Genomic DNA, 9,894 nt, shown 5'->3' on the forward strand with positions numbered 1-9,894 from the left:
AAGGTAGCACCTGGTTTTTCACGAGGAGATTTTCTTCCTAATTCCAGTTATCTTATAAAATAAAGAAGAAAAATTCTGTTAATGTTTCACATAAGCGTCCAGGACTATTTCACTTCCATGATTTGAAGAAATGTTATTTTCTCTCTGACTGACACTGTCCTTGAAGGACCAAGCTAAACTTCTAAGGAGCCAAATTCCAAATCATTTTGAGACTAGGAAATACAAAGTGTAGTGTCATAGATTGATTGATCGATCCATTGATTTCATCAGACAGCAGTCGTCACTTCTAAGATTATTCGAACACCACTAACTCTTGTGTAACAAAGTTGAGATGTCTGCGCTCGAGGACGCGCGCACGCGTGTGTGTGTGTGTGTGACTCATAAGGGGATGTTTTCCATAGCTGTGCACTATGGCACTGCAGGATCTCTGGTTGCTGAGTACTCAGAGGTGCAAGCCCCGATACAGAGCTTGGACTGTGAAGTTATGCATGGGTTCTCAATGGTGTGTGTGGGGTCGGCCCCCCTAATCCCCCATGTTGGTTGTTCAACGGTCAACTCTAATATATAGATCAGAGAGGATATCATCCATGTGCTTCATATGAATAACTTTCCCAAATAATCTTTATCTTTTTCAAAGGAAGACATCCTGTAATCCATTTCATAAGATGCTATTGGGAACCTACTCCCCCAGCATGTGAATTATCCCTACAGAGCGCAAGATCCCTGAGAAGGAGGAGCCCTGCACGCTGAGACACCAGGAAAGTAGGCTTTTAGATGATATTGTCTGCTTCTCATGGGATGACGGTGTCTACTGATCCTATTCAAGTGTGTAAAATGAGAGCCCCCTGGCAAGGATCAGCAGAAGGTCTTTGCTGCTGGGCCCTGGGCTCTTCCTTAAAGTGGGGAGGCCAAGAGCCTCAAGAAGGAAGAAAGGAAGGAAGGAAGGAAGGTGGGAGGGAGGGAGGGAGGGAGGGGAGGGTTTGCCCAGTGCCATCAGGCCCGTGTGTCACCCTAAAGAGAAGGGCAGCCATTGCCACTGCTGGAATCATGTCCCCATTTCCTGGGCAGGACATTCAAGAAGGCCTCCTCCTGTGTGTTTCGTGCATCACCTCGACGGTGCCCCCAGGAATAGTCACCGGAGGAAACTGTGCAGCTGAGCCAACCTGCCTGGGAACACGGCCTCCTTCCTTTAAGAAGTGGAAAACTCGCCCAGTGCTCTCTCTGCTGTTGTTTTTCCAGTCCTTATCCTTGTCCTTGTCGTCGGCGTCATCGTCGTTACTGTTGTTAACAAGTGAAAGATAGTGAGTCAGAAAGAGAAAAACAAATATTGTATATTCACACATATATGTGGACTGCAGAAAAATGGTACACATCAACTGGTGTGCAAGGCAGAAATAGAGACACAGATGTAGAGCACAAACATATGGACACCAAGTGGGGAAAGTGGGGAGGGTTGGGGGGGAATGAATTGGAAGATTGGGGTACCAAATTGTACACTCTAAATATATAGTTTATTGTAAAACATAAAAAGAAAATAAGTTAAAAAAAGAAAAAGTGAATGATGCCTCCGTCTAGAGGAATACTTGGCAGTTATTATGTTCAGGACCATTTCTTTTTCGGCCATTGATGGAAAACTCCTTGGATCCTGTTAGCATTTATGGATTCAAGGAGTGCAGTTCTTCATAGGTTCTGTCACGTCGTTAGGAGGGGAATCCTCATCAAGTTGCTTCAACGAGGACTACGTGTCCTTCAGATGCGGAGATGGAAATGAATGGTGCACTGCGGGGCGGTGGGGGGGCGGGGGCGCGATGATAGGCACCCAGGACTCCTTCCCCCAGGCCTCCTTTTGTTCCCTCACTGCTTCCTGGAGAAGGGACACCACACCCCACCCCCACACACACACCCTCTAGGTGTGCTATTTGCTGTCCATAATTTCACGTGCCCTTTGGGCATGGCTGATAGAGACGGACATGAAGCAGCAGGACGGCAAGCTGGCACCTGGGCCTAGGGAAGTTTCACAAGTGAAATATCAGAACTGGAGCTGGGACAGACATGCCTCCCCTTCCCGGGGCCGGGGATGGAGGGGTGGGGTGCAGAAGCTGGGCTGGGGGAGCTGGAGACGAGGGGCACAGAGAGAGGCGGGGAAGGGAGGCCCCTCGTGGGCCTGGGAGAGACGGGGATCGGGGGCGGGGCGGTGGGGGGCAGGGGGCCACTGCTGACCAGCCTCGGTTCGGGTTCCCTGTCCCCCATCCTGCTGAGAACTTGCCTTTGCTTCCTGCCCTCAGGTGTGCGAGAGGAGCATGTTTCTTTTCAAGAAAGACCAATACATTATGTCACACTGTGTTTGGTTTTGCTTGTTCATGTTCCAGACGAGGCCAAAGAACTCTCCCAGGGGAGGTGTGGGTACAAAGGATCTGACAGGATGGGAAGGTGCGGGTCCGTGCATGGGCCAAGAAATCCAGAAAATCTGTCGTAGCTGAGACTCAGGCCTTTTTCAGAAATAGGCCAAGAGAGTTCAGCTTTGACCATTCCCTGCCAAGTAGTCATCACAGGTGCTTCCTGGAAGGGATTGAGTTGCAGAAACCAGCGTGGCCCGCAGCCCTCAGGTCTCAGCCCGGCAGGCAGGCAGGCAGGCAGGCAGGCAGGCAGGCAGCGGCTACTGTCTGTTGGTCCCGCCCCACCCCGCCCCCGCCCCCGCCCCCGCCTGCTTCTCCACCGCTCGCTCCTTCCCAAGTCGCCAGGGGCCGATTATAAACCAGTGGAGGGGGGGGAGCGTGTGGGGGGCGGTGTCAGTGAAGAAGATTTGTAGATGTTAGGGTGGAAGCAACTTTAGCAGTTTGAAATGGCTGTGATGATGGGTGTTTGGTTCGACTTTCAGAGTGGCTCTCACAGAAACAGGCACCAGGATGGTTTCCATAGGAGCTGTGGTGGCCATGTCTCTAAAGTTTTCACCAAGTCCTCCAGCTTCGGTCTGTAGGGCTTCAGGCAAAGGGCCGTTTTCGTTGTCAGTGATGCCAAGTCAAAAGGGTGGGCTGGGCGAAAGTGGGAAACATTCATGGAGAGAGTTGTAGCCCGATATTGGGGGCAACTTGAAAGACTTCAGGATCCAGTCCGGTTTTCAGGTTAAAAGCAGCACCCTAAGGAAAATGAATAGCACCAGAATCTCATATCCACAAGTGTGTATTCCCGTTTTATGGAAACGTAACGTGGGCCTCTAAGGAATGCATGCAAGTGACTCTCTTGCCAAAGAAATAAGGAGCCTCATGGAGAGTTTCTGAATTCTGGACGGAGCAGGTAGGGAGAAAAAGAGAAGTGATTCCATTTTGCTGACAAGGGTACAAGTCACCAAATGGATGTCCAACTTTTAAAATAAATTGGGTTTTGTTTGTTTTCATTTTCCCTTGTAGCTGGCAAAGAAAAGATTTCACAATCCGTCCTGTTCTCTCTCTCTCTCTCTCTCACTCAGGTTAGGAGATTCTTTTCTGTTTGAAATAATTGAAGCATTTATAATGTCGTGCAGTTTCAGGTGTACAGCACAGTGATTTAGATAGAAAGATAGGTAGATAGATAGATGATAGATAGATAGATAGATAGATAGATATAGATAGATTCTGTTTCAGATTTTTTTTCTCTTATAGGTTATTACAAAGTATTGAGTATAGTTTCCTGTGCCAAGTCGTAAGAGCTTGTTGATTATCCACTTTATGTATAGGAATGTGTATATGTTCATCCCAAGCTCCTAAGGTATCCGCACCCTGCCCCCCACCCCGGCTTCCCCAATCAGTCCTATTGTAGACAAGTAGTCATACACACACTATCATCCTAGCCCTCAGTTCATTCAGCCCCACGTAGGTCACTCTTTCTTCTCGGAGTCCAGTTTTCCCATCGGCCGTGTCAATCTTGCCTGATGATTGAGTGTGACTGGAAAAGTGATGGTCCCAAGAAGTTTGCAAGAGCTTTTGTGAAGGCTCATAGGACTTGCCCAGCGAAGTGGGTGCCTTGGTCACTGCAGGCTGTGGAAGGTATACCCAAAGTGGCAAACACAATTTTTTTTTAACCGTCTCTATGCCATGGTGAGGACAGAAGGCTTGCAGCAAGGGGAGGCTTCAACCCACATGGAAACCATACTCACCGTCACAGGAACGTTTGGAGGACCCATACTACGTGGCAGTGGAGTGAAGTCCAGTGGCCGGGGTTCAGGGGTTCCTGAGAGAGGAGGTCTGACGCCTCTGGGGACAAAGAGAATTGTTCTCTCCCAGGGTTACAAGCATGACAGGTCAGCCATTGCAGGTAACCTGTAGAAATCTTCCCACCAGCATCTATTTACAATTGGAGCCATTCTAAATGCACCAAGGTGGGTGGCGGAATGTGGGGGGAGGCGGGGAGAAGGGGGGGAGGTTCCCCGGGAAGCCTGAGACATGGAGACCCAGTGGCCGGCCGGGCTGCTGCCCCTCTCTGGGGTCTGCTGTCCCTCTCTGGGGTCTGCTGTAGCCCTGACCCTCTGTTGAATGGACAGAATGGGCGTGTCATGCCCCACTCATCACCTCCCCTTTGGGCCCACAGAGGCGCTTCCGTGAGCTGCCTACACCCCCCTCCAGTCGGCTGAAGGGGAGGGAGTCTGCGGTATGGGTAAGCACACGGCCCACGGGAGCGTTCGCGGCCAGGGCCGGGGCACGACCTCGGTAGGCTTGCTGCCCTCGGGCTCGCCCCTCGGGCCCTCGAGGGGGAGCACGCCCAAGATGCGTGACACAGCCCCCTCTCTCACAGGCCCCGGCCCCCACGATCGCTCCCACGCCCGCGCGCAGCCCCCCACGTAGCGGGGGCCACACGGGGCGTGTGCTCAGCCAAGCTCAGCCCCCCGCGGCACGCCACTGAGGACCAGCACAACGAGGCGGCCCCTGACCCCACCGCCGGGGGGGGAACAGGCGGGCGCACCTCCCTTACCGTCTCGACCCCCCCCAAGAGAGAGCCGCTCACGGCACATGCCACGGTGGCAGAGACCCGAGGGACACGCTGGGAAAGGGGAACAACACCACCGCTCGGCCTCGGGCACCTGAGGGACGACCTGGAGCGCTCCAGGAGCACCACGGAGGGCCAGGCGAGGCACGCTCGCACACCGACGGGGGTGCGCAGCGTGGCGGCGGGGCGGCCCTCCCCGCCGCGGGGAGGGCCGCTCGCGAGGCGTATGCCAAGGAGGCAAAGCGAGAGCGTCTGCTGCATCCGAGGACCCCGGTCCCCGCGCCCACGCTGGGAGGCGGGGGCGGGAGACCGCGGGTTCAGGGCCGGAGGCCGCACCCCTGCCTTCCGCACACCCCGGCAGGCGGGGCGGAAGAGAGGCGAGGAGCCCGCGGACAGAACGAGAAGAGCGGTCCCATCCCCCAGGAACGTCCGTCCCTCGTCTGGCATGGCTTAGGCCCAGCCCGGCGGAGCGTGGCACCACCACATCAATCGGTTGACCCACCCAGCCTAAAGCCACAGCGGGAGAGGCCCGCAGGGGAGGCACGGCGAGGACCCGTCACACTGAGGCCCGCTTCCGCCTCGCCGGCGCCCCTTCCTCTCGGGCAAGAGCAGCCAACCACCCCAGGACGAGAACGCCTGACACGGGGCACAGAGCCTGTGGGGTGGGGTCGTGCCGGCCACTCACCACCGGGTGCCTGCAGCGGGGGCAGCGCACAGGGTCGAGCACCCAACGCCACCTGGCCCCGCCGCCCTCGGGCTCAGCCAGCGGCCGGAGGTGGCACCGCGGGTCGGAGCAGCCGGATGCGCACGCAAGAGCCGGCACGCAGGCCCAAGCGGGCAGCTCAAGTGGCAAGGACCGAGCCGGGTATCAGACAGCCACCCCCAGCCCGGAGTCTTGCCGGCGTCCGGAGCCCCAGCGTCTATCGGCGACAGACGCAGAAGAACACCATGTCAGCACCTATCTGGTGGCAAAAAGGCCCCATTTCCGGCGAAAAAAATCATCGCGCCCGACAGCGGGGCCCACCCACGAGGTTCACGGGGGCCCCCGGAACCTCGGTCCGGCCACCTGCCCCCAACACTTCCCCATCCACACTTGCCCCGGAGCGCCCAAGGCCACCTGGTCGACCCAGGGATGGAGGGGTGGCAGAGTGGGCCGGGGACACGGGGGAGAGGGAGCGGGCTGGGGACGCCCTCCCCGGTCCCCCCACGCGGGCAGGGACCGGTCCATCCGAGTCTCCGGGCCAGGACTTGGTTCCAAGAAAGAAACTCAGCACCCCTCCAAGCCGCCTCCGATGAGCGGGCCCCATGAGGGACCACGCCCGGGCCCGGGAGCCCCTCCCCGGGCCACCCAGTAGGGCTCGCGCCAGTCCCCACCTCCCGGCCCGGACTCGGGGTGGAGGGCGGAGGGGGGAGACAAAGTCGCGTCTGACGACCGGGACCCACGCGGGCACGCTGACAGGCCGGGTGCACCCTCGCCGGCCACCTGCACGAGCAGGGGCCGGTCCGTCCACGTCTCCGGACCCATCGGGACTTGAACCCATTTCTCCAGGGAGACGCCCGGAGCCCACGGGGCAACGCACCCAGGCCCGGGCCAGCCTCTCCGGGTCACTGCTGGCGGCCCAGGCCGGTCCTCACCTCTGGAGTCCGGCTCGGAAAACCATCGGTCCGAAAGAATCTGATGACTGGGACGCACGCGCGTCCACCACCGAGCCCGTGGCTGCCTCCACCGGCCTCAACGCTCGGCCCGAGCCGGTCCCCACCTCCGGAGCGGGACACGGGGGCACCGGGAAGGGAGGTGGGGGGGGTCGGGGAACGAACGCTCCCAAGGGCGGCCCAGGAGAAGGCCGGGCCACCAAGTCCCAGGCGCTCCGGGCACGGCAGACCCTCTCCTCTCCCACCGCGGCGGCACGACCCGACATGGGTTCCCGCAGCCGGAGGGGCACGGGCGCATGCTGGTCGACCCGGCCAGGCGGCCCCTCCGCCCCGGCTCGGGAGCGCGGCGGCAGTCACAGCCCCATAGATCTGCAGGCCCAATCTCAGGCGACAGCAGGAGGTGCCTACGCCTCGGCGCCACCGGGGCTGCCAGCACCAGCGTGGCTCGCCTCCCGGAACTCTGCTTCGGGCCCGGCGGCTGAGTCACAGCCCTCGACAAGGTCGCCGGAGCTCCGGAGGGAAGGGACAATATAAAAGCGGCCGCCAGGTGGCGCCCGACAACCGGCTCGAACGTCCCCGGGCCGGATCCCGGTCGCCGGCCGGCCACCGAGGACGCCGGAGCGCCGGGCCGCCCAAACGCCCGAGCTCCTCCCGGAGCGGGGCGGGCGTCCCGCGCGGCCCCGAGGGGTTCGCCTCGGAGCTAGCTCCCTGCCCGACACGACACGACACGACACGGCGCGTCCCGATCCCCGGCAGCACACGGGGGCGGGGGTAGCTGGCAAGATGCCGCCGGGAGGCTGCCTGGAAGGGGACGCGATTCCAGGCCATGGGGGGGGGCGCGGGGAATTCCACGGAGACGCCCACAGTGCCACAAGCGAGATCCCCAGCTCCCCGGAGGGTGAGAGGGAGGGAGGGAGGGAGGGAAGGCGGGGACCAGCGAAACGAAACCAGGCAAGCGCTCTGAGAACGACGCAGGAATTCATCCCTTCTGGCATGGAGAAGGGCTTTGGAAAGCTGACACGCAGAGCCCGGAAGCTAGAAACGAAAGTAAACATACACTCTGGCCCCACACAAATGGAAACAAACATCTATTTCCGCACAGACCGCGACAAAGTCCAAAGAGAACACATGGGTGTGTGGGTGGGGAACACGCCCTTGAGGTCAGAACGTGGATTTCAAAACGGACTGACCACAGTCACCGGCGGGCGGGGGCAGGGGCGGGGGCGGGGGGGCGGGGAGCAGCGTGTCAACAGCCATCCACTAAAGAAACCGCGTTCCAGGACATCTACACAATGCAACGTGGTGAGTGTGCGTGCGTGCGTGCGCGCGCACGTGCGTGTGAGAGAGAGATTTACAGCAAAGGTTCACAGTGACCTATCGTCCCACCAAAATCAAACCAAGCCAAACTACCAAAAAGTCAAAGTCAAGCTCTGGGACTGCTGTGGCCCTTCAAGGAGTACGTAAAGGCACACACATATGTACGTGTATGCACACGTGTACACGTACAGACACACACACGTGTACACGTACACACACACACGCATCTGAAAACCTCAAGCATGTCCCATAAGAGGTTCCTGTCCAAAACAGAGCAAGGCCTCATGCAACGCAGCCCCCCAGAACAAGCAACCCGATGGGGAAAGTGGGCAGGAGGCCTGAACAGAGCAGACCAAGACCAGGCATTTTCATCCACAAGGAAACAAAGCCAGAAAAAACCAACAGAAAACAATGCCCACAAAGGAAACAAAGCAACAAGGACGATGACCCCCACCACTCCAACAGCAACCGCAACACAGTTTTCCACTGTCAACAAAGCAACCAACAGTACCTTTCTTGGGGGGTGGGGGCGGGGACAAAACCAAAAGCCAAAGGAAACCTTTCCCTGAAATACAAGAAACAACTGGGGCTGCCTAGCTGGCGCACTGCTTAAGAATCCGCCCGCCACTGCAGGGGACACGGGTTCGATCCCTGCTCCAGGAAGGTCCCACATGCCGCAGAGCAACGAAGCCCGTGAGCCACAACGACTGAGCCCGTGTGCCGCAACTCCTGAAGCCCCCGTGCCTGGAGCCCGTGCTCCGCACCAAGAGAAGCCACTGGCAATGAGGAGCCTGTGCACCACAACGAAGGGGAGCCCCCACTCACCGCAACGGAAAGAAAGCCCGCGCACAGCAAAAAAAGACCCAACGCAGCCCATCAAATACAGAACAATTTTTTTTTTAAATGGAGGGTATGATAAAAAGCGCTGGCATTTCTCTGCACAAGCATACATGGCCAGGCCCAGGATCTGGAATCACGACAGCAAGTTCCAAACAGCAGAGGAAAGTGGCTCCTGACGGGACACCTATTTTTCACGCTGAGAGAGACCACCACCATGTCATGCTGGAGGACTCAGAGATATCACCTGGTGCCTGACAGAATGGCTCCCCGACAACAGATGACACTATGGAAAACAGCACAGAAGTCCCTGAAAGCACTGCACCAACAACTACCACGTGACCCAGCAACTCCACTACGTGCCCACCGAGGGGGTGAGGGTGACACATACATACACGTGTATGTGTATCCACACCTATCCCTATGTAGCCATAGTTAGGGACATACCGATAGCGCTCTCTGTGTGCATACGTCTCTACCTAGTCACACACAGGCGCACGCACGTTCATGACTCAACCCTACAAGGGAATGAGTCTTGCCATCCGCGGAAACATGGAGAGACCCAGAGGGCATTGCGCTACACAAGATACCTCAGGTCGCGAGACTATCATGTCTGTGAAGAACGTGCACAGCAATACACACACATGAACACAAAGAAGGAACCGCAAACAGGTTCATCGACACCTAAAAGGAACAAATGGGGGGTGGCCAGAGGAGGGAGGGAGGGGGGAAGAGGGAGACGAGTGCAATAGGTGAGGGAGAGGAAGCGGTGCACACTTCTAGTTATGAAATAAACAACGCACTCGCAGGATGTCATGTACAGCAGGTGGAATAGAGTCCATCCTACTGTCATGACATCGAATGGTGACAGACAGTAACGAGACTTATCACGGAGATCCCTGGGTCATGTGTAAACATAGCCACTCGCTAGGGTATACACCTGAAAACCAATATACTCTTGTCAGTCTGTTAGACTTCAATTTTAAAAGGGCGGGGGGAGGAGGGAGGGAGGGGGGAGGGGGGCAGAGAAAGGAGGAAGAGGAAGAGGAGGGTGGTGGGGGAGGAGGAGGGGGAGGAGGAGGAGGAGGAGGAGGAGGAGGAGGAGGAGGAGGAGGAGGAAAAAGATGG

Source organism: Hippopotamus amphibius, chromosome 15 (assembly GCF_030028045.1).
Source record: "Hippopotamus amphibius kiboko isolate mHipAmp2 chromosome 15, mHipAmp2.hap2, whole genome shotgun sequence".
In the NCBI taxonomy this organism is placed as follows: domain Eukaryota; kingdom Metazoa; phylum Chordata; class Mammalia; order Artiodactyla; family Hippopotamidae; genus Hippopotamus; species Hippopotamus amphibius.